The sequence below is a fragment of the Macrobrachium rosenbergii genome, chromosome 20 (assembly GCF_040412425.1).
Source record: "Macrobrachium rosenbergii isolate ZJJX-2024 chromosome 20, ASM4041242v1, whole genome shotgun sequence".
Classification (NCBI taxonomy): Eukaryota; Metazoa; Arthropoda; class Malacostraca; order Decapoda; family Palaemonidae; genus Macrobrachium; species Macrobrachium rosenbergii.
In genome coordinates this window covers 21125469-21150403 of record NC_089760.1, presented here as the reverse complement: position 1 = coordinate 21150403, position 24935 = coordinate 21125469, and the positions used below count along the sequence as shown (strand labels likewise).

The window sequence follows — 24935 nt, the reverse complement described above, 5'->3', positions numbered from 1 at the left end:
TGGAGATGGAATCTTTCTTCAGCCGTGGTTTAGGCAGGTGGTCCTCCAAAGGCTGGGATGATTGGCTGTTTTCAGGAGATTGGTACAAAGGAAATGATGCGTTGGAATCGAAGTCTACAACCTTTCTCGATCAAGCTAGTTGAAAGTGGCTAGCAAGACTGCAGTATATGTTAAGCTTAACCCCTCGATCATCCGATTGCTCCCCATTGTCAGGTAATCATTGCTTGATGAGGTCCACTTGTTTTTCGATTCATATTAAGCTGCTACTTCAAAGAAAGAATGTCTTACGTATGGGGGCGGGGGTTGGCTGTGTGTGTGTTGGGAGGATAATAAATTGGTAAATCTTGTTGCATTCTCTTTGGCATTCAAAAATCCTTTAGCACTCAAGAGGGCACAGTATATTAACTTTAGGAACTGGCTTATGCATAAGGCCGACTCAATCAAACCAACTAACCAGGCATCCATCGAATAAATGGACTTCGTCTTAATCCAATTCAGATTCGGCAGAAAACGGAGGCAATTATTCTCGTGAATGTTGTTACGGTTACGAAAATATATTCAATTTATGTTCCTCTAAATCACGAAAATCATATTCATGGCCCACGGGCTAAATGTGCCCTTGGTATCATCAAAAGAGGCCGGAAATGACAGTAAGCTTTATCTTTCAATGAAATGATGTGTTAAGAAGGATAAAAAAAGATTAGAAGAAAAAATTCTCGAATCTCCGTAAGTGCGCCATAGCAATCACTTCTTTTATACTGTAGCCGCATATAGAAAAAACTTGCGGCAAAAAACACTTGCAGTGCGGTGAAAAAAATGAAGTAAGTCAAAGATGAGAGTTGCTAACATACCATCTCTAATATATATAAATTTGATCTCGCATACATTCAAACCATAAAACGATTTCTTCATTATTTGACCCATTTTATTGTCATTTTCATCGTTTCAAAACGTCTTGTATATTTTCGCACGAAGTTTTCATTTTCCCCTTTATTTTTTCAAAGAACGTATGGTGGTGTACTGTAATTTGCAAGAGGAGATATTGCACATACCAGAGTAAGAGGTGGCAATACTAAAAGTTCCTTTGAATCAAAATGAGTAGCACGAATATAAAATAAAATAATCAGGAACGAATTTAAACAACATCCGAAATTACCGTTTTTCCCTCTCTATGTTCTGGTCTATTAAATGTGGCAAGCTTTGGCTGTAATACAGTTTAACTTCTTTTAAATCATGAATAAGATAATGCCAAAAATGTACACAGCAAGAATGAATGCAAGAATCATGATGAAACCTTCTAGCTGGAAGTTTTTTCCTGGTGTGTGAAGGAATGCCTTCCACTCTTCTCAATACGGTTCCTCTTAGAATTCACTGCTTGAGACGCATTCTCCGCTGGCTGCCGTTCATTTCTAGTTTCAGGGTTTATGATACAGTGCTGTCAGAGTGTAATTAGAGAGCTTACGGTTAAGGGCTGTTACTTTGTCCTCTGGAAACTGAAGCTCTTCGCTGGGCAAGTCGGTAGAGCTGTGGCTATCACTCGGTAGGCCCGAGTTCGAGTCTCCGGCCGGCTGATGAAGAGTTAGAGGAATTTATTTCTGGTGATAGAAATTCATTTCTCGCTATAATGTGGTTCGGATTCCACAATAAGCTGTAGGTCCCGTTGCTAAGTAACTAGTTGGTTCTTAGCCACGTAAAATAAGTCTAATCGTTCGGGCCAGCCCTAGGAGAGCTGTCAATCAGCTCAGTGGTCTGGTAAAACTAAGGTATACTTAACTCTTTTTTTCTGGAAACTCATATAATCTTATATTTTGATTTCGCGTTTTGTGCGGTTCTCTTCCCATGTCTGCTTAATGTATTCCCTTAATTAACTGACGCCGTTATTTTGCACCGTATGTAATTTAATATGATAATGTCGCTTACGTCGTTTAAGTATGGTCGGGGTGTTCCAGGATCTGGAATTCTGTTCGACTATCTGTGGGGCGCTACCATATCGACATTCTTGTCAAAAGCTCTATTGTGTATTCTAGTGTTTGTTGGAACGTCCGTATCCTTTAATTAAAATTATCCTCCCGATCTTGTTGAAGTTTGGGGTGGTCTGTTCTGTTTACCTATTTGAGTATTACTTCTTTGCCAGTCTGCTTCACATTTTGCTGTTTGGAGCAAATCTTACTCTAGATTCTCATTTTTGCTTCTTTGCTTTTCTTCTTTCCGATTCCACCGGGAAAGGCAAAGTGTATCAAGTAGTCGTCACTCTGTGAAGTTAATCTTTAATGTGTTGCTGTGTACTGGGAGAGGTGATCGTTTACGCAAATGAAGACCAAGACGGCCACCAGTAATGAAATCTGGGATGCCCCTGTTTCTCAGCTGAACGGGGGCATATTGAATTCTTCCTAAATCGCTTACACCCCCACCCCAGAGCAAACTCAGGACCCTTGTAGATGAGGCGAGGTTAGTACCATATGACCATGTGGGCACACCCACAAACACACACACACACACACATATATATATATAATGTAACCACAAAGAATTCTAAACTTTTCTATTTATTCACGCTTTTTGGATGCATTTGCCACTGCAAAGCATAAGACAAATTAAGAAACTCTGACGCCCGTGGCAAGTTTCCAGCCCAGCACATCGTATGCCAGAATGAGCACATTTGACATTCGTTTGGGACGTTAGAGGTCACTGTGGATATTATAAATATATGACCAGTAGGTCCTACACACACACATATAAATGTATATATATGTATATATATATATATTATGTATGCACATACTATAAATATATCTATATGTGTATATATATATATCTATATGTATATGTATATAGTGTATATACACACACACACAAACATATATAATATATATATATATATATATATATATATATATATATATATATATATATATATATATATATATATATATATTGTCACGAAGCGTTCCAAGTACCTGGTTTTACACACCTAATCACAGAATTAAAAAATTTACCTCATTTTAGCCAGATACCTGAACTCTCATAATAAAATTACGACTGAGTACTCCAAAGGCAACAGTGATCCCTTAAAAACTTACTAATCAATTGAGAAATCAGATTAAGTTTATCAAAACAAGTGTGTGGTATCAGCATTTAAACAAAAAATATACTAAAGTAAAAGGGCTCACTCCATCAAACAACTTTAACTATTTCACTGGCCTATATTCTCTTCAGCAAAACTAAAGGAACAAAGCATGTTTATCACTATGCCTTATGCGCACAATTAATCCTATCACTGGTGGTCAGTAAATGAAACACTGTTGTAAAAATTTTAAATAAAAAATTAAATTCAAAATTTATAGTCAGAATTCACAATGTGAAAAAATTTACTATTGGTTGAAAACAACACAAAATTTAATTAATTCTTGAGTTAAATTACAAAGGTTAACTTATCAAGAAATTTAATTAATCAAGCAAAATTTAAACTCTTCAGAAATATTTATGATTTGAAAAGAAAATCTAAGTAAATGAAAATTAAATCAAGTATGCAATGTTAAATTATTAAGAAATACTTAAAATGCTAAGTAAATAAACATTAAATCAGCACTACATAAAATGTGAAAAATTAAGAGATTGCAAACGTATAAAATATAGCAGTGTCAAATTCATAAAGAACTAAACAAATAATTAAAAAAGAATCAAAGAATTCAAATGATATTAAGAACACACTATTTCACTAAACATCCCTTAATATATCGACCTTATACCATGGTAATAATAAGTAAAAGTCACTTTACCTTACACAAGGTTGTGAAAACTTTCACAAAATCACCAAATGCAGCTGCTCAAGATTCACAAAACACACTTTTTTGATAGGTACTGTTACCAATATATACACTTTTTACAACCGTTATCAGATCTCAAAAGCTAAGACTAATATCAATGACCACACAAATATTTTACATTAATAACTTCTCTTTTAAAGAGAGAGAGAGAGAGAGAGAGAGAGAGAGAGAGAGAGAGAGAGAGAGAGAGAGAGAGAGGAAACCACACGAAAGGTCTCTGAAATCAGAGTGAGCAAATTTTTAGGATTCCATCTAGAAGTAAAACCCCTATAGAATTATGTCATTACATTTTGGGAGTGAGATACAAGAGAAAATTCTAAAAAAGGAAGATGACGTTACTTCTTGACAAAAACGTCTTGCAGCCAAAACTAACGTGTTAGAACAATACGCGATCAGGGCAATGTAACCTTAAACATGACGCAATTGCCATGTGCTTTGGTGCAATAACTCGTTCGTATTTCTCAAAAAGACATACATGACTCGAACAAAAAAATGTATGGGACAAAGCTTTTAACAAAATCTCAACACAATCGACACTACACACATGGCTAATCATAATTGGTATGTTTTTTAAAACAACATGAGGAATTCGAGTCCTTGCTTATCTCTCGTGATGACAGCTAGAACATCTGGTCTAACTTAAACTCTCCCTCTCTTACTAAGTTATTGTTAAAAGTGTATTATTAATTCTTGTGAAATCTTACATACACTACATATGATATTTCAATAACTATTATTACACCAAATACATGAAACATAAAGAAAAAATCACATTTTGTACATTTTACAAGGCAATATCATGAAAATATTTATATGTATATAAATATATATAAATAGTTTTTTAGCAAATACAGATTGAGGAAAGTTTGCCTGATGATTGGCAATTATAAGTCAGAGCAAAGATACCAAAGAAAGGTGCCCTGACGGAATGTGGTAACTGAAGAAGCAATACACTTGTTTCAGTTAAAATGAAAGTAATTTGTATGATATCCTCAATACTCTGAAGGGAAAAAATTATAAAAAGCTCTGAGAAGAAAAAGCTGGTTTTAGAAAAGACAGGGGTTACACAGATCCAATTTTTGCACTGAAACATTGTGCACCAGTGTTTGGAGTTTACACAACCCCTTCTAACAGCTTTTCTTGATTATAAAAGGGCATTTGATGGCGTCCGAATATCAACATTATGGAGAGTATCGGGTCACTATGACGTTTCCGATAAATAAGTAAAGCTAACTGAAATTACCCTTAAATAAAGTAGATGCAAAGTTTATGTTGTTGGGGCCTTGAAAAGTGAATTTACTGTAGATAGCAGGGTGGTATGGGGAATGTTATTCCAACTTTGCTATTAGCCTTTCTCACAGATTTTATACTGAAGAAACACTGCAAATTTACAAAGCCTGCTTACAATAATGCATCACATACCTGGAGATACCGGACTCAAAACGAATTTTAGAAAAACCGAAGAATGAGGACAGAGTATACACAAAAGGATGAAATATCATTAGACGGAGGAGGGATTCGTAAGGTCGAATCTTCCAAATACTTAGGAATAATGGTATTCAGTTGAGGTTCTCTTGAGTTGGAATTTAATGAACAGCTGAAAAAAGACAATTCAAACAGTAGGAAGGTAAATAAATTTTGGGAATCAAATAAACTTAAACTGCATAAAAAAAAGTCTGAGACAGATGACAGATAGAGTTAAAAATTACACTATAAACTAAATTACAGAAGTTCCATATGCATATGAAAAAATGACAGACAGATTGACATGGCTTGAAGACGCCCTTTGCCTAACCACTTTGAGAATAGTATGTGACAGTGTCAACTGGGATCCGGTGAGCGACGACCCAGACCTACTTGGATATCAACTACGGGAGAGGAAGCTGGGGATGAGTGGAGACTTGTGAAAGATAAAGTACAGGAAAATCACGAGTGGCAGAATTGCACAGAGGCCTTTTGCGTCATTCGGCGTTGGAAACGATAACGGTGAGTAAATATTTCTATTGTGCTATTAGTTCATTGCGAAATTTCCTCTTCTGGACATAGGCATTACAAGAAATTTGTCAGTGAAAAAAACCTTTTACTAACGCCCTATCTCCAATGATTCCAAGAAAGTCACATACCAAAACAAAGTCCTTAATCTGAAAGAAAAAACTACTGACTTACAATTGTCATGATTGACATCTATGTGACGTCAGTCGTTTCTCGGAATACTGTCCTTTACTACAGCTGTATATTAAGTTGTAGGAACATATCGAAGCGGAGGGGATTTCCGTAGCTGCCGACCGGATGACAATTGTCTCTAGGTTTACAATAATAATTAAAGTAACTCTTAGCGCATGTGGGCGCCCATACGCTCAAGAACATAATTCACAGATATGTGGTAAAGTGTGCTAGATGACAGAGGTGTCTTACACTGGTTAAATTTATATCGCATCATTTTTACATTACGAAAGTGCTTTCTGCCAATGAAGTGTCAATTGAAAAATAATATAATAAATTTATTTAGGTCACTTTTTTTTTATAACGATAAGCACGAAAAACTCAAGTCTTGTCTCCTTATCTTCATAGAAATTGGTAACTGTTCCTAAATGAACGAAGAAGGGATAACGCAGCAGGAGAATGACCTCTACGGTGCAGACGTCATTTTTACGCCAGGAAATGTTTCGTAAAGATGTTTTCCTCCTACGGGATAATTAGATATTTTTCTGCTGCCAGTACATTCTGAATTACTCTAGGAGAACTCTGAGATATATTATTCTGTGTTAACAAAAGATTTCTGAGAATCTGTTACTTACCCGTTTCGAAAAAGTACGGAACCAGATGGTCACTTTGGTTAAAGAGATATTTCCTATTTGTTTTTCTTTACACAGTCATCAGGTCTGGTGCTACAACAGACCAATCTAATGCAAGTGGCTTTTCTAATAAAAAGATTCTTATGTTATAACAGTAAATACAACAACAATTACAAGATGAGACTTAATTTCTGAACAATGTGTAAATTAGCAGAAGACAATATAAGAAAAAAGTTATTGACAAATTCACCACAGTGACATGAGAAGATACATCAAATTAAAATTCGAATTCGTAACATCTGCAAGACAAATGTGGTCTCTAAGTAGCATTTAGAAAAGAATTCTGCTAATATGCCGGATTTGCTTATGTTTCTGACGAGAATAAATGAAATTTAAATGAATACAGGAACCGATTCACTCCAAGCAAATTCAGTAGCCGCATTCAAACACCGTTATTCTTGATGGTCAATTAATTCCATTTGTCTCTTGAAATTAAATGTGTTGTTTATCAAAATATCTCCTATAAAATGCTTTTGGACGAAACTGTACTTATTTTCTTTCAGCTTGCGAAAAAATTATAAAATGCTTAGCAGTTTTTTTTTTACTACGTTCGGGCAGCATTAATTGCTTCATCTAATATCCATTTCATCTCATTATGAATAAAATTTCCTCTTTTGAAGAATCCTAAATAAGTCTACAATTAAACTGCACAAACAAGGACAATGTCCTGTCTGATTTTATACAGAATTCATCATTTCACATTATCCCAAACAATAATCACATCCATATTCAAAAGCGCCAAAAAATAAAAACATTGATGCTCTCTCCAAGCACATAAGGCTAACGCGTAAAGTCAAAGGAGAGAGAGAGAGAGAGAGAGAGAGAGAGAGAGAGAGAGAGAGAGAGAGAGAGAGAGAGAGAGAGAGAGAGAGAGTCACAATGTTACATCATTATCCTCGGTAGGTTGGCACTCCTGGACAGTATAAAGCCACCGGGTTAAGGGAGGTCTTAACCTAGTGCCGCGCCAGCATCGATAGAGGTAAGAGATTCCCGTTGGTTTTCTCCGTCCCGTCTAAAAACGATACTTTTTATAATGTCATGTGTGACAGTCATTTGTCATTTGCTGATAGTTCTAGGGTTTCTGACTGGGATTTAGTTTACGAAATACGTACTGCCAATTTTGTGTTTTGAAGTAACAACGATTTGTTGCCGTTGTTGCAATGTGTAAACAACGAGACTGTGACTGTCTATCGGCGAGCGTGAATACACGCGCGCGCAGACACACATACAGACAAGGACACATACACACGCGCACACACACACATACATACATACATACATACATACATATATATATATATATATATATATATATATATATATATATATATATATATATATATATATATATATATATATATATATATATATATATATATATATATATATACACACACATATACAATATAATTTAACAGACGTCACTAACATCACATAATCATCCAAGGTCTATTGCAAAGGAATTCAGTGTAAAAATGAAAAATAAAACAAAAGTGAATCAAAACGGATGAAGGAATTAAAGCAAAGCAAAGAACGGATATTAGCAATAATCATTTGCTTATTAAGGAAGCACCGGCTCTCAAGTAAATTTCAAAATGTTGTATATGACAACATTGATTGAACTATTCCATAATCTTGGCGAGACTTAGAATAAACGCTCTGTACAGCGTCAGTATTTTACATATACATACATTCATACATACACACACACATATATATATGTGTGTGTGAGTGTGTGTGTGCGTGTGTACACACACTCACACGCGCACACACACACGACCATGTATATATATATATATATATATATATATATATATATATATATATATATATATATATATATATATATATATATATATATATATATATATATATATATATATATATATATATATATAACATATTTATCCTCGAGGCAGATTTTAACACAGGAAACTCGCGCTGTAGACGCGGGGATTATGAGTGAATAAATAGCAGAAGGCCGAGAGCTCTCTTCTCTCATTCGGAGTCCATCATTTTTCTTAAAACTCGAGATAAAATTTGCTTCAAAATGTCGTTCTCTGTATCAGTGTTTCACGCGCGGAAGCACTTCCTGTGAATGTTTCAATCAGTGAGGCGAGAATAGTATTTATTATTATAATTATTATTATTATTATTATCATTATTAAGCGTTGCCCCATTTGAAAGAGCCTCTTAAGACTGTTGTTTTTTCTTCACTATTCTCTCCTTATCTTTTGATAGATCTGACCAACCACTAAAACCTTTCCCCTGTGTCATAAAAATCTGTTATGTAATAAAAAAAAATTCTGTAATAATATTAATAGCTTTTAACTGAGGGTTCAGCTTTCAATATTGTGAAATGTTAAATGTCAAAACTTCATTTTCACCACAACAGACAGTTGCCAACCTCGTACCGTCATGAGAAAAGAAAATTAATTAATAAAAACTAAGTAAGAAAAGTAAGGAACCGACTTATAAAAAAAAAATAATTGCACATTTCTAGCATGGAATTATTGCATTCCCCTGATGATGACAATGTAAGAAATGGGATTCTCTTAACAATGTGGAGGCAAAGCCTGCAGAAATATCGTGAAGACTTTTCATCTTTTGGTTAGGTTCCGTTTATTCGAACTTCTCAGTTCCAGAGGTCCTTTATTCCTCACACCGTTGGACTGTGGAACAGTGGAACAGCCTCCCAGAGGAAGTCGTGCAGTTGGAACTTCAGAAGTTCAAGCGAAAATGCAATGCATTACTACCCTCATACTATTCTTCTTGTGTTTTGATACATTTTTATCTATTTATTAATTTATTTTTTTTTAATAAGTGGCATCTTTTCTTTCTGTATTTCCTTTTACCTCCTCTTACTTTTTCCTAATTAACACCATGTTCTTTGGAAGCCTGAATATCAAATCAATGGCCCCTGTGGGCTTGTTCCATATGAACAGGTTTTATCTACTGAATAATTTAATAATAATAATAATAATAATAATAATAATAATAATAATAATAATAATAATAATAATAATAATAATAATAATGGTCCGTTTGTTAGCAGCATCAAGAAAATACTTACGAGTTAAGTTTTAAGATACTTTTACCTAAGATAGAACTCGTAACTGGCAACAGGGAAATAAAGTCTGGGAGAGATAGGATTGTGACTTGTAATACACAAACGCATTACCTGTTCAGTTACAGTGCTCCCAGAATGGCAGTACATTAAAGTAGAAAAAAATTATGTAAAGGTACAAATTACTTTTTGTTTTGCCCCCATGATACAAAGGAAGATGATTGCAAGTAATGTAAATCAAGCTAATGTTTAACACATGCACACACACACACACACTCTATACACACATACATACATACATACATAAATAAATATATATATATATATATATATATATATATATATATATATATATATATATATATATATATATATATATATATATATATATATCTCAAACACCACTGAGAAGAAATTACAAGCGGTTGTAAATCCTCACTAGTTGTAAGCTACCTTCGGAAGACTGGTACAAAGAGGTAGAATTCAATTTATATGTGCTAGCACGAACGTACAAAGCTTTGGAAACCAAGTATTTGCACCTGACAGGTGTTTAGTAAACGGGGTCCTACTCTCATTAGCGACAAGTCAACTGTTTACGAATCCTGTTATCTAGCGGGAGTCTGCTTCTTTTTTTCCCCGTCTCTCAGCTACCTTCCTTAAAATTTAAACTTCTTGCATATTTCTTTTGAAATTAATAGATCAAGTTTAGACCTGCCTTGACTGATATTTATGTTCTTAGAGACACTCTCTTTTACAAAACTAGGCTCAGTGATGTTTCTTTCCAGTGCACTATTAAAACAAACTATCTTTTTTTGCTCCTGTCCAGTTGGTTGTATGATTGCTTTTACCATGTACAAAAATTCCATTGTTCACCTGATACCGTGGTGTTTAATATATATAAATATCACGTATGAAAAGTAACTATATATATATATATATATATATATATATATATATATATATATATATATATATATATATATGTATACTGTATATATTTATATATATGTATATATATATATATATATATATATATATATATATATATATATATATATATATATATATATCTGTCAACTTATTTTAGGCAAATTATTTTTGCTCGTACAGCCGATCGAGGCTACGAATAACCCCAACGCCAAATCAAAGTCCTTCAAAAGAAGGCATCGTGCTTACCCCATATGAAAAATGGGAAAAAGCACGTTAAACGAAGAAGAAGAAGAAGAAGAAGAAGAAGAAGAAGAAGAAGAAGAAGAAGAAAGAAGAAGAAGAAGAAGAAAACTTTATATTTTCTCATTTTGAGCATTTCTTACGTTATTTTGCTACTTTTGGATATACTGCCATAAAAAATTTCTAAGCTTCAAAACGAAGCCAAAACGAGTATTTAGCATGAAACCAGACCGACCAAAGAAAAATATATTGGTAAAAAATTCTCGACAGGGAATTATAAATTTTCCTTGCATAGTGATGTGCAATATCCGGGATAAATAGCAAAAAACCTTATTTAACTGGAAAGGTAATTTATCACAGATCTGCATGGTGCAATAATATTTTTACACCTGCAATACAGTACTTTATATTTTGGCGAATGGCAATAGTTTTTTGCTAACTTTAACTTGTCATTTTCACACTTCAATATTGTTATTTTGTGCGTGTGTGTTTTATTTTTCTGTGCATACCGTATTAAAGTATGACCGTTCAACTTTGCAATGACATCAAAACTAACATTACACAGGCACATAAAAGGGAAATACAAAAGTGGTCTCCAAGGGATAAATACAGCGCGGTTATTGTTACACAACAACAAATATATACAGACAGACATTGTGTTTCATGTATTACTATTACTAGCTAGAGATTTAATTTTTCACTTTCGGCAATACAGGAAGCCATAAATGGGTTACAAAGTATATCATTATGATTCTCTTTTTCTTATTTTGGGCAATTCCAGGGGTATCATAATTTAGTCATTTGAATTTAGACTTTACGATTTTCGGAACATGCGTATCAACAAAAACTTTCATTATGTATAATATAGATTATTATTGGTTGATTTTTCGTTGCATAATATAACAGTAAGAATTAAACATTATATAGGAAAAAATCTTTTGGATTTTATTTCCCCATTATCATTATTATTATTATTATTATTATTATTATTATTATTATTATTATTATTATTATAGCACTTAGCATTGATATTTCTAATCTCTCGAGTTTTTAGCTTCTTGCTATACTGTACTATCTCAACAAATGATCGACTCCTAGCAAATCATTGCATAATTAGACAATGAAACTCACCTGTTCGAGATATAGTTGTGAAAATTGGCGACGAGTGTTTATGACGTTTTTCTTTATGTGGACGCACCATAGCAATACGAAAAAGTGAATAAAAATAAATGAAAATCAAGTGTCACAAGTGTAATTATTTGTAGCCATTCAAAAGCCACTGTTTATTCTATGCTTAGTGTAAAAAGATATCTCGAAGAATTTTGTGTCATTTTTTTCCGCTATCCAAATATCACACATCTAGATTTCCTGTTCAGTGAATCCTAAAGGGAAAACATTTGCATGCAAGAAATATCGAAAACTGAATAGGTGTCTTGCTAAGGGTAAATATTTTGCAGGATTAAAGAAAATAAGTCAAGCACTGCAAAAATAGTTTGAGACGGAGACTCAGTAAAAAAAAAAAAAAAGGTCCTGGCCACAGGTAAACAGAGGAACTGAATATGAAGAAATTGCTAAACTATGTCCTTTATACGAAAACAGAAATAATCTACACGCCAGCGGATAAACTTTAAAGAGATAGTTTATGTTAGTATATCCGAGTAAACAAGCTGAATAAAATTTGTGGAAATTATCAGGTGTACGCTGGTTCCTTGAGTCAGAACTATTTTCTCATCTGTTAATTTGGTGACGTATTCATGGCAGCAGAATGCTTCATATGTGCACTTCAATTGTTTTGCTTAACGCGTATATGTACCATCATAGACAATCATAGATGCAGATGTGGAATAACTACGCTGTGCATTTATAAATGAAAGTGGTCCTGTGATGAAAGGGGTCAACCGTGGCCAAGTTCGGTGACCTCAGGTTAATCCGTCAAATGTGTCCACAAGACTCGATACACGTGGAAGCTATTATAGTTATGACTGTATCGTGGAAGCTAGTAATGACTAAGCCAAGGAAGGATTGATGCATTCAGTTTTGGACCACAGATATTTCTAATCCCAAACTGTCGTCGTTACACACCTGCATATAAAAATATAAACTACTCTTGTCAGCTGCCAACTTCCTACATCCACCAGCATATATATATATATATATATATATATATATATATATATATATATATATATATATATATATATATATATATATATATATATATATATATATATATAAGGAGAGAGGGCCATTGCTAGGGTTGAAGCCATGATTTCCCCTAAAAAGAGAAGAAAACCTTTTCTTGTGCTCAGGTGAATTTTGTTTTCGTTGTTCTCATAACTCCACTCATTTCATCGTGCAGTATTTGCATATGTGTGCAAGTGCGTAACACGTTTATGTATGTGTATTTACCTTAAAGTGAGTATTCATATCAGTATTTACATCGCGGGAAAAATGATATTAAAGAAAATATTGTATTTTATTTCTAAAATCTGAGATAAATTTGAACTGTATAACGATTAATCAAAACAAGAATTAAAAACTGGATTCCTTAAGTAACATGTCACAAAGTCAATCATTTTCAGTTTACTTCAGTGTGTGTACTTTTGGACAAATAAAAAGAACTTACAAAATGGAGCAACCTAAACAAAATTCAATTATCATTCGAAGAATTTTTATTTGTTTATCTTGTAGAATCATCAGTGCAAATGTATCGAATACTGTATACTGATTGCACGTCAAATACATAAACGTACCGTTACACACACACACACACACACACACACATATATATATATATATATATATATATACACTATATATACGCATATGTGTGTTCGTGATATACACACACACACACACACACACACACACACACACATATATATATATATATATATATATATATATATATATATATATATATATATATATATATATATATATATATATATTCTTCTTCGTTTTAACGTGCTTTTTTCCCATTTTTATATGGGGTATGCACGATGCCTTCTTTTCGAAGGACTTCGATTTGGCGTTGGGGTAGGCCGTAGCCTCGATCGGCTGCCCTGCCTGACATCGCTTAGACCCCGGTAACGATGTGTACGTGTTTCGTACCAATCCCCAGCTCCCTTTCTCCCAACAGCGAGGAGAACTGGGCGGTTTAGGTCGACAGTTCGAGACGTGTGAGATGTCTGTTATGTTTTTAGAAGATGTTGGAGTGGCTTTGTTTATGTGTGTATTAGTCTGTAACACCCATTTGCTCTCAGCAAACCTATCCGTTGATTACATACGTAATCCCGGGGTGTCTACACGGATAGCAAAGTGTCCGCCTTCTCTGACCAGTTGGCTGCGGATTTGAACCCGCGCCACGGACCTCTACGAAGTCCTAGGCCGCTGCTCTACCAACTGAGCCATCGAGGCTCCATATATATATATATATATATATATATATATATATATATATATATATATATATATATATATATATATATATATATATATATATATGTGTGTGTGTGTGTGTGTGTGTGTGTGTGTGTGTGTGTAACTGTACATGTATGTATCGAGTATACTGATCGCACGTCAAATATATACAAGTGTAGTTACATACACTCACACACATATACATACACATATGTGAATGTGTGCTTTTGATATATATATATATGTGTGTGTGTGTGTGTGTGTGTGTGTGTACATGTATGTAACGAATATACTGATCTCACGTCAAATACATACACGTACAGTTACACACACACACACACACACACACACACACACACACACATATATATATATATATATATATATATATATATATATATATATATATATATATGTGTGTGTGTGTGTGTGTGTAACTGTCAAACGTGTATGTATTTGACGTGCGATCAGTATATTCGATACATTTACACTGATGATTCTACAAGATAAACAAATGAAAATTGTTCGAATGATAATTAATTTTTTTTTAGGTTGCTCCATATTGCAAGTTCTTTTTATTTGTGCAAAAGTACACACACTGAAGTAAACTGAAAATTATTGACTGTGACGTTACTTAAGGAACCCAGTTTTTAACTCTTGTTTTGATTAATTGTTATACAGTTCAAATTTATCTCAGATTTTAGAAATAAAATACCAATATTTTCTTTAATGTCATTTTTCCCGCGGTGTAAATACTGATATGAATACTTACTTTAAGGTAAATACACATACATAAACGTGTTATGCACTCGCACACATATGCAATACTGCACGATGAAATGAGTGCAGGTATGAGAACAGCGAAAACAACATTCACCTGAGCACAAGAAAAGGTGTTCTTTTTTTAGGGGAAATCATGGCTTCAACTCTAGCAATGGCCCTCCTCTCCTTGGCAACCAATCCGCTGCCGCTGCTCCACTGCACCCTCGGCCAAGCTTCCCCACCCTTTTTTTTTATACTATAATCTCTTTGAACGCTCTTCATCAGATTTTCTCTTCACGGAAACTAACTCTGAGATGAGTGTTTCATTTCACAATACTAGAAGCCATTCGAACTGACGTAAATTTTCTCAAAATTGGATCAGCACCTTGTGTAAGGACAACCAAATTGACTAACAACAGAAATAAAAAGATGTAAAGAGATAAAAGGCGAAAAAAAGTAATGTAGAGTGGTATGACACTCGTAAGCGCTCATCGAAAACACAAAAAATGCATTATATGTAACCTGAAGGCTATAAATCACGTCAGGATATTTTCTGAAAAGATTGGCCATTACGCCTTCAAGTGGGCTATTCAGGAGTAAAAGGTTTCCTTAACTTTAACGATTTCTCCACGTCGCTGAGCCTGTCAAGCGTCCCCCCGCCTGCCCGAGCGACCCCCATCTCTCTCTCTCCATGATATCTTATTTGCATGATATTGTTGCCGCTTGACATGTTCATTTTTGAAGCATAAGTTTTTGTATGCATTTCCTCATCATCATTTCTCTCTCTCTCTCTATTTTCTTCATTTAGATTACCTTCCTCTGTATTCTCAATCTCCATCTTTAAACTCAAATTGCCAGTTGTCAACTCGCCTTTTCCCCGTTCAGTGTAAGCCTGTGCTTATGTATCCATGATTACATGCAACAGGTCTCTCTCTCTCTTTCTCTGTGCGTGTGTGGTCTCCCCCAGATTAAACCAGCCCTTCTTTATCCAGTCACAAAGGCCCAGAACGCCAGGCAGTGAGAGCACTAATTCCTTTTTGATTCTTTTTATTGACTTAGTATTGTTTCAACCGACGTTGCAGTCGCGGAGGTCGATACAGAATGATGGAGATTTTGACGTTAGGTCAGAATCCATATAGGTCAGTGACATAACACGAAACTGGATAAATTAATTAACGTCCTATGAAATTAGCGTAGAGACAAAAAAGAATTCATGACCTCTAACCCGGTTAGAGTGAAAATAAACAAAGGTAGTTCTGACAGTACAAAGGATAAGAGAATAGTTCCACATAAAAACAATAATTTTGGTCGGACTTTTCTTTCTATTAGCCGTTGTTCACTTGGCACTTACTTTCTCTAAAGATAATTCTATAAAAACTAAATTAAATCTGTGACATACATTTATTCAGTTATTCATTTCAATATGCAATTAGCAGGACACTGTAAGCAAGCTCCAAGCCTGTCAAATATGCAACCTTTTCATCAAGCTGCCATCTCCAATTCTCTGAGACCTGATCACCTCAACGCGATTTGCGTTCCAACTTTTCGCGTGCGCCATCTTTTCAATTATTACTCTTCGTCTTTTCAAGATTTGGAACAAGCTTTCTCTCTCTCTCTCTCTCTCTCTCTCTCTCTCTCTCTCTCTCTCTCTCTCTCTCTCTCTCTCTCTCTCCTAAATATGACAATATCATCTAGCTTTCTATCCTTGAACATGGCCACTATTACAATTTTTTATAATACGCACAACACAAACACTAAGTAACTTCTTTTTTGAGATTTTGCAACATTTGTAAATGGTAAGAAAACAAAAGCCTCACAACACTGGTCACCTGGTGTCTTTTTCGCTAAGCAGTGTGGGGCTTGCCTCTCTGCATTCTATAGACAAAAACGATTGCCTTCGGCCTTAGATGACGGGGTTTCGCCGCCATTCCAAATGATCCACAATACTTCACTAAAAGCGTTTTTGTCTTTGGACCCAGTGATTTAAGGTTCCAAACCACTGACACCTCCCAGGACTATAACGTTCAACTTGACGTAAATACCTAATTGTGAATGTGTCGTTCTATGAACTTTTTTCTTTTTTTTTATTCTGCAACCCTTCACATTTCCAAGTGTCTGTGTCAATGTCTTAATTCTGTCCAGACATTTGGAAACTCTAACCCTTTTATTTTTACCTACCCAAACACCTCAGCCAGATCCCTGATTAACGCCCAACAAAAACAAGTCCCCCAAGACAGGAGTGTATGAAATCCCTTGCTTTGACTGTGACCAATCCTGCATCGGTTTTACAGGTAAATCACTCCCCCAGAGACTAATACAACATGAACGTTCAGTAAGATATGGACAACAGAGCTCAGCTACTTTTAACCACATAAACAATCATAATGACAAAATAAACTGGAATATGTCACGTATGATTTATATCAGCAATTGTCGATTCAAAAGCCAGATGATAGAATCCGCACTGATTAAACAAAGAAATACGATGAACCGCCTGGGATTCAGATCTGATAGGTAAAATCTTCCTCCAACCAGCGGTTAAGAAGATTAAGGAGAAGCTGTTAACAGGAATGACGTAGCGGCAGACCTCTGGAATAATGCTTCATTGGTATAAATACCTCTGAGTCTGGTCTGTAACTCTTCTTTCATTCATAACCTGTCTGATGAGGGAGACAGACAGTGTCTCTGAAAGACAGCTATAACTTTCTACCCTTTTGGTGTCTTTATGGGCTCTTTTCACTAGACACACATATATATATATATATATATATATATATATATATATATATATATATATATATATATATATATATATATATATATATTTTTATAAATATTACTGCTGTTCGCCCTCGATGTATTTAGGTGTAGGAATATTAGTCAGATTGACCTCGACAGAGAACATCTCTGCCCACCGGTAGGCTAGACAATTCAAAATAACAATCACAGCAGTAGACAAATGGCACCGCGCATAGGCTGGGCAGTTTTAAAACAGAATATGCTAGGGCATTAGGGACCTAAGCCTCAGAGAGGGTTTACACTCAATGACCCCTAGTTATGGTGGCCCTTAAGCTATTTATTCTATGCATTCGGCGATGCCTTTGTCAAGGTCGGATTGCCCGGGGCGGTATGTCAAGAGGCCACCTCATCTGGCGGGAACGAAGCGAGGTCGGTCAGAGAGAGTAACTCGGTCACTGAACCAGGGTGACGCTGCGTGCGTGCCCGAACGATATTCTTTGTTCTTTATTACTTTTACTCCTATGTCTATCTTAATTACTGAATTGGGAAGACTGCCAGAATACGACTCCTGAGGTCCCTCGTTTGCGCAGCGACTTGACATTCACGGTAAGTCCGGTTCTTGTTGAAGCTTCGTCGATTGACTAGTACTCCTTCTGTATTTCACATTTTTCTTTGTTTTCTTCCTTCAGCCACCACTTAGGGTATACTCGTATGTGTTTACGAAGTCTAGATTAAGCCAAATTATTATATTGTTAGCTTCAACCCCGTTATTCCAGTAAATACCTAGGTTAGGGTAAGCAACACAGTTTTAAGTCTCGATGCTTTTTATGCCTAGCGTCCGAATGTTTGGAAGAACCGTTGCGTTTAAAATCAAATTCATCTCAAATATTCTTGTTAAGGTTAATTACCCTTAACTGGCGACCTTTGGCTAATTAACGACTGTCTTTGAGGTTAACTTTTGGCTTCAAGTGGCAGGTTACGTGCATTCTTGTTTTGCAGGGCCGTGAAAATTACGTAAATTGAGCAATAAATGATCAACCAAGACCCTGCACGTAACAGTGACGACCTTGCGTAGAATCTAAAGTAAATTTTAGAGAAAGAATCTGGAGAAAAGGAAATTAAAATTACATTAATTCCAAAGATAAGTCAGATATTGAATTCCATTTCAATCTTCCAAACAAAGAACGAGGCATAATAATAAGCAGTAAAGAGAATAGTTATAATAACAGGTAGTGAGAATTAGCCGTAGGTAGGAAGGGTGCGACTCAAGAGCAGAGCGAATCACAATTTGTGTCGTTACTAAGGCCGAAAAAAGCGGAGCCCATTTCATGTACACAAAGTAATTTAGAAATCGCGTCGGCAATTCCAATCGTAATTGTTTGCATATAGCGGGAATCATTCAAAAACCGTGTCAGTGAAGTAGCAAACGAACTGAAATAGTAATTTTACAATAAAGGTACCGTTCAACAACGTAAATTTACGCAGGTAGGCCAGCAATTCTTTTCATTCTTTTGTTTAATGTCCGGGTGAGAAATACGATAACAAAAGACACAAAGTTGTTTGGTAATTTCGTTTTCTATCCTTAACGTAAAACACTATGCATGATTGGTATATTTAAAGTAAAATCTGGATACCTGCATTTGTTTCGTCCGTTGTTTTTGAATTTGGTGCTAAAAGGAAATACCCGCCATTTTGGATTCCTCCGCCGTGTTCGCGCGGGTATTCTGAATTGCTTGAACTGTTTGTGAGAGGACCGGCCATTTTGGTGTTCCTTCGCGCCGCGAGGTTGTTTTTGAAATTTAGGCCTAACGGGATTTTCCGCCATCTTAAGACCTTGTTATTGTCATTCTCTGTTGTGACCACTCTGCTCCCAGCCCTTTTGGAACTACTTTCTCAGCGTAGTAGAAGTTATACCTCGCAATATCTTAGCTAGACAGACTTCGGTAGACAAAAAACCAAAAGATAATTTAGGCAGGGAAAGATAGGCCTTAGTTAGGAGTAATACCATAACAAGTTCCTATACAAATACCTGCTATAAAAATCATATAAAGAGAATTTAAAATTTTACGATAAACTTTTGTGACGTCGGCTCCCAGGAAAATTAAGATAACAGAGCAATCCCTAAGGAAGCCAAGACAACGTATATCTATCTGATTTTATTAAGATCCATGCCATTGTGCATTTATAAGATCTTTGCTTTACATGTTCTCAAGCAGCAAGAAATTAGCTGATTGAAAATCTCTCTCTCTCTCTCTCTCTCTCTCTCTCTCTCTCTCTCTCTCTCTCTCTCTCTCTCTCTCTCTCTCTCGTCATTCAAGTAAGCATTCCTAACCTAAGTGTACATGACCCTCTTCAAAGAAAAAACGGCCGACACTAGGCTAATTAATTCGGATACAGTAAGCCAAATAAAAGAAACACCTCTGTCCCACAATAGATGAGGACAAGTTAAGAGTAATTACAATACAGTGATAAACTGTCGGTCACGAGTGAGGCCTGCTATCCAGACCGAAGCAAACAGTAGTTTTTCACCCTCTGAAAGAAGAAGGGGTTAGCACTGGGTACTGGGACCAGCCACTCACGAGGATTTTTAAAGGAAAAAAACCCAAATTCACTTTATTCCACAGTGCCAATAATTTGCTGCACTGTCATCACTCGAATAGCTTACTTCTCTCTCTCTCTTTTACCTTCCCTTTCTCTCTCATTCGATTGTCACACTCTGCAGGGGGTGTAGAGTGCCTTTCCTCTCATATAGCCTAGTTGGACTCCAGTAGAGGGTCCCTAGGAACACATTGGCACCAGAAGTGCCACCAAGCAAGCATATAGGCAATAAGTAAAACGAAAACAAAAGGGAACACAGAAGAGAAAGTTCTTCTGGAACCTAACCTGCACCAGTGCCTAGGGATACTGAGTGCCACCAGTGTGACTTGTACACGGCACACCCAAACTACAGTGCCACCTTTTGAAAGGGTGCCACGTCATTGAAGAGACACTTCCTCGCTGCCCAAGTACGCCCGTCGACCCGGTTAGACGCCCTTCCCCACCAGAACCATGGCAGCAGAGCATTATAAAACCTTCCTGGGGCTGGGGACGGCGGCAGGTCTCACCGGCTCGGAACTTACCACCTGGGTTAAGGAGCAAGTGGACGACTTGGCCAAGCGGGAGAAGGAAGAAAGACTCGAGCAGAGGAAGTATGAAGAAGAACGAAGGGTGTATGAAGCCGAGCAGAGGAGGTATGAAGAAGAACGGAGGGCGTATGAAGCCGAGCAAAGGCAATTAGAAGAGGAAAGAGAAGAAAGAAGAAGACAGCATGAGCTAGCCTTCAAGGAGAAAGAGCTCGAGCTGGAAAGAGCGAAAATGGAGAATGCCGAAGCTATGGCTAGACAGCAAGCCTCCAGTCCTACACCTGCTGCATCAAACGCTCCAATTTCGAGCATCAATTCCCTAGTCCCCAAGTGGACTGAGGACGAGCCAGAAGCATGGCTGGAGGAGATCGAGGCTCTTTTCGATAACTACAGCACCATGGAGACGGAGAGAGCCTTAATACTAGCCAAGCATATGGAGGAAAAGCCAAGGCAGCGCCGCTCACTGGAGAAGAGCCAGAGAGGCAACATGGCGGAAGTTCGTAGAGTCATTACAAAGGCCTACGAGATAACCCCAGAAAAATGGAGACAACGGTTCCGAGGCCTTGCCAAGGAAGTCGGCTGGTCTTGGACGGAATGGGCATGTCACAAAACCCAGTCCGCATGCGCTGGTTCGACTCCTTGGCCTGCACGACGTTTGAGGATCTTTTCAATCGGACCATGCTAGAAGACCTTTTCCAATGTGTGCCAGGGCCCCTTGCTGTATATCTTAACGATAAACAGCCCTCCACGCTTATGGAAGCTTGTCGCATGGCTGATTCGTGGGAAACTTTCAATCAGTCGCATAGCACCTCGCAGAAGCGAATCGTTCCCCAGGCCTACCTCTCGAACTCCACTCGCCCGAAGAATGGACTGCCTAGCAAGACCCTGTGCAACTATTGCAAGAAGGGGGCCACGCTGAAGCTGAGTGCCGATACAAACTCGGCACTAATAAGCAGCCTAACCCTACCAGCCAGAACTCCGCTCCCGATTCATCCGCTCAGCCCTCTCCTCCAACAGTTACTGCAGGCCACCGAGCCCATCCAAAAGGCCTGTGCAAATCCTGTGGGGCTGCTAGCCACTACAATGCTGGATCTCTGGCCTGTCCACATCATGTCCCCACCACCAAATTTGTCAACCTAATCAGCACTTCATTTTCTGCTGCTGGTCCGCACGGATCCTTTACCCCGAGAGACTGGAAACCCAGTTCATCTCGGTGGCCCCCTCTTCAGAGCACTAGCCTGCCAGTGACCCTTCCGGTCACCGTGAGACACTGCGGCAGACATTAGCCTGATCACTAGGGCCCAAGTGCCAGCCGGTGCCATGGTTGACGAAGAAACCTGGTGGGAAATGAAATGGATAGAGGGGCCACACCATTACCGTTCCTACGGTCCAACTCCAGGTAATGACACCTTGGGGCACGATACCCCACCGCCTTGGCGTGGTAGGTGGAATTCGGCCCGGAGTGGTCTTCTTGTTGGGTCGGGATCTTCTCTGCGGAAGCCCGTCACCAACGCCACTCCGCAGCCGCGTTACCTCCTCCACGGAGGCCCCATCTAACACTCTCAATAATGACAAACCTCCACCTTCCGCCCACCAAAGTGGTCCGCGGAAGGGGCACAACCCAAACTATTCCAGGCCTAGCCCTCTCCAATTGCGAAGGGCTGGCCCACCAAGAGGTCCTCCCCCTCTGCGAAGAGAGATTCAGGAGGAGCAGTACCGCTGCAGGACGTGCAAGCGGGCAGACCACTCCACAAATTGGGAGGGCTGCCCAAACAAGCAACGCCCAACGGACGCCCCCGAACAAAACTCACCGAGAGGCTACGATCTCCCGCTGGGGCAGGAATCTCTGCCGCAGCCAAACCCAAGTCGTCCGCAAGGTATTGCACCTCCGGACCCCTCGTCAGGCATGCCTGACCCTCAACTGCTGCCAGTGCCACTTGCGAGCACTGAGCAGTGCCAGACTCCGTCCGTCCCGGACGTTGAGCTACCAATTGAAAAGGCCCCTATGCCGGGTCTAAATCATGAGGCGAATCCTCCTCCGGGAGATTCAGGATTCCCCATGCAGTTGATCATCGCGACTGGAGAGCCTCCAGCACCCGAAACTTCTTTGCAAAATTTGACTCCAGGGGATGAACCCCTGGAGGATCGAAATGGTACCCCTTCCTTGGAAGACCAGGAACTGGCATCCTCGGACGCAGAAGTCGAGATCGCTCTCACTCCGGTTGTCTCAGCAGCCGGAGTAGGGAGTCCTCCCACAGCTTTTGCAGTTGCCCCTGACTTCGCGCCCGCTAGCCCTTCTGGCCTGTCCCCGGAGTCGGTGCTCTCATCACCTCCTAGGCCAGCTACTGATAGGCCTTGGAGGAACCCGAAGAAGAAGAAGAAGGGGCGGAAGAGAGCCCAGTAGTTGCCGAGCCATAAGCTCATCCTGGCACTAGTGCCCTCTCGGCACAGTGCCCTAACATCTAAGAGTGATCCTGGCCCCTTGCCCAGAGGAGGTAGCCAGTGTGATCTCTTCCTTTTATTGTACATAGCCTAGGCCGCCTTTAAAGTACGGAACATCAATTTAGTAACCTTGTTCCTTCCACTTACCACCGAGCCGCAGTAATCACGTAAGTAGCCTAAATAATTTCAATAATCTTAACTATTGTGAACCGAGCCACGATGCTCAGGACACGCATGGCTTAAGACCTCCATGAGGCACCCATTTATCATATGAGGCAACCCTCATGAATTAACTAGTAATTATTAATTGTATTAAACATAAACCAAGTTGTGATTTAGTTAGAACATTAACTCTTATGTTGGTGCTACGGTCGGGTTAGGATAGGTTAGGCTAGGGAATATCTTAGGTCTAAAACACATCATGATTGTAGGAGGTAGCCTATAATAACCGTGAGCACCTTCCAGTACTATTAGAATTAGGGTTAGGTAGTTCTGTAGCTAGGTAGGCTAACCAGGACTAATCTGCTCAGGGGAAGGAGAGTAACCTACGAGAGGCGAACAGCTTGCTTAGTATAGACCTTCACGCCCGAAAAGGGAGTGAAGGCCCTCTTAAGGGGGGGAGCTTTTATAAATATTACTGCTGTTCGCCCTCAATGTATTTAGGTGTAGGAATATTAGTCAGATTGACCTCGACAGAGAACATCTCTGCCCACCGGTAGGCTAGACAATTCAAAATAACAATCACAGCAGTAGACAAATGGCGCCGCGCATAGGCTGGGCAGTTTTAAAACAGAATATGCTAGGGCATTAGGGACCTAAGCCTCAGAGAGGGTTTACACTCAATGACCCCTAGTTATGGTGGCCCTTAAGCTATTTATTCTATGCATTCGGCGATGCCTTTGTCAAGGTCGGATTGCCCGGGGCGGTATGCCAAGAGGCCACCTCATCTGGCGGGAACGAAGCGAGGTCGGTCAGAGAGAGTAACGCGGTCACTGAACCAGGGTGACACTGCGTGCGTGCCCGAACGATATTCTTTGTTCTTTATTACTTTTACTCCTACGTCTATCTTAATTACTGAATTGGGAAGACTGCCAGAATACGACTCCTGAGGTCCCTCGTTTGCACAGCAACTCGACATTCACGGTAAGTCCGATTCTTGTTGAAGCTTCGTCGATTGACTAGTACTCCTTCTGTATTTCACATTTTCTTTGTTTTCTTCCTTCAGCCACCACTTAGGGTATATGTGTTTACGAAGTCTAGATTAAGCCAAATTATTATATTGTTAGCTTCAACCCCGTTATTCCAGTAAATACCTAGGTTAGGGTAAGCAACACAGTTTTAAGTCTCGATGCTTTTTATGCCTAGCGTCCGAATGTTTGGAAGAACCGTTGCGTTTAAAATCAAATTCATCTCAAATATTCTTGTTAAGGTTAATTACCCTTAACTGGCGACCTTTGGCTAATTAACGACTGTCTTTGAGGTTAACTTTTGGCTTCAAGTGGCAGGTTACGTGCATTCTTGTTTTGCA

At 38.1% G+C, this 24935-nt stretch overlaps 2 protein-coding genes across 3 annotated transcripts in view; one reads left to right on the top strand and one right to left on the bottom strand.

Moving 5' to 3' along the window:
* Positions 1-24935, bottom strand: part of LOC136849137 (sperm-specific protein PHI-2B/PHI-3-like) — a 79890-nt gene that overhangs the window by 34328 nt on the left and 20627 nt on the right. The gene's annotated exons all lie outside the window — the stretch shown is intronic.
* Positions 7618-24935, top strand: part of black (glutamate decarboxylase-like protein black) — a 32373-nt gene continuing 15055 nt past the window's right edge. The window contains exon 1 of the mRNA XM_067122175.1: positions 7618-7661. The gene's annotated coding sequence lies outside the window, so the exon portion shown is untranslated. The remainder of the gene's footprint in view (positions 7662-24935) is intronic.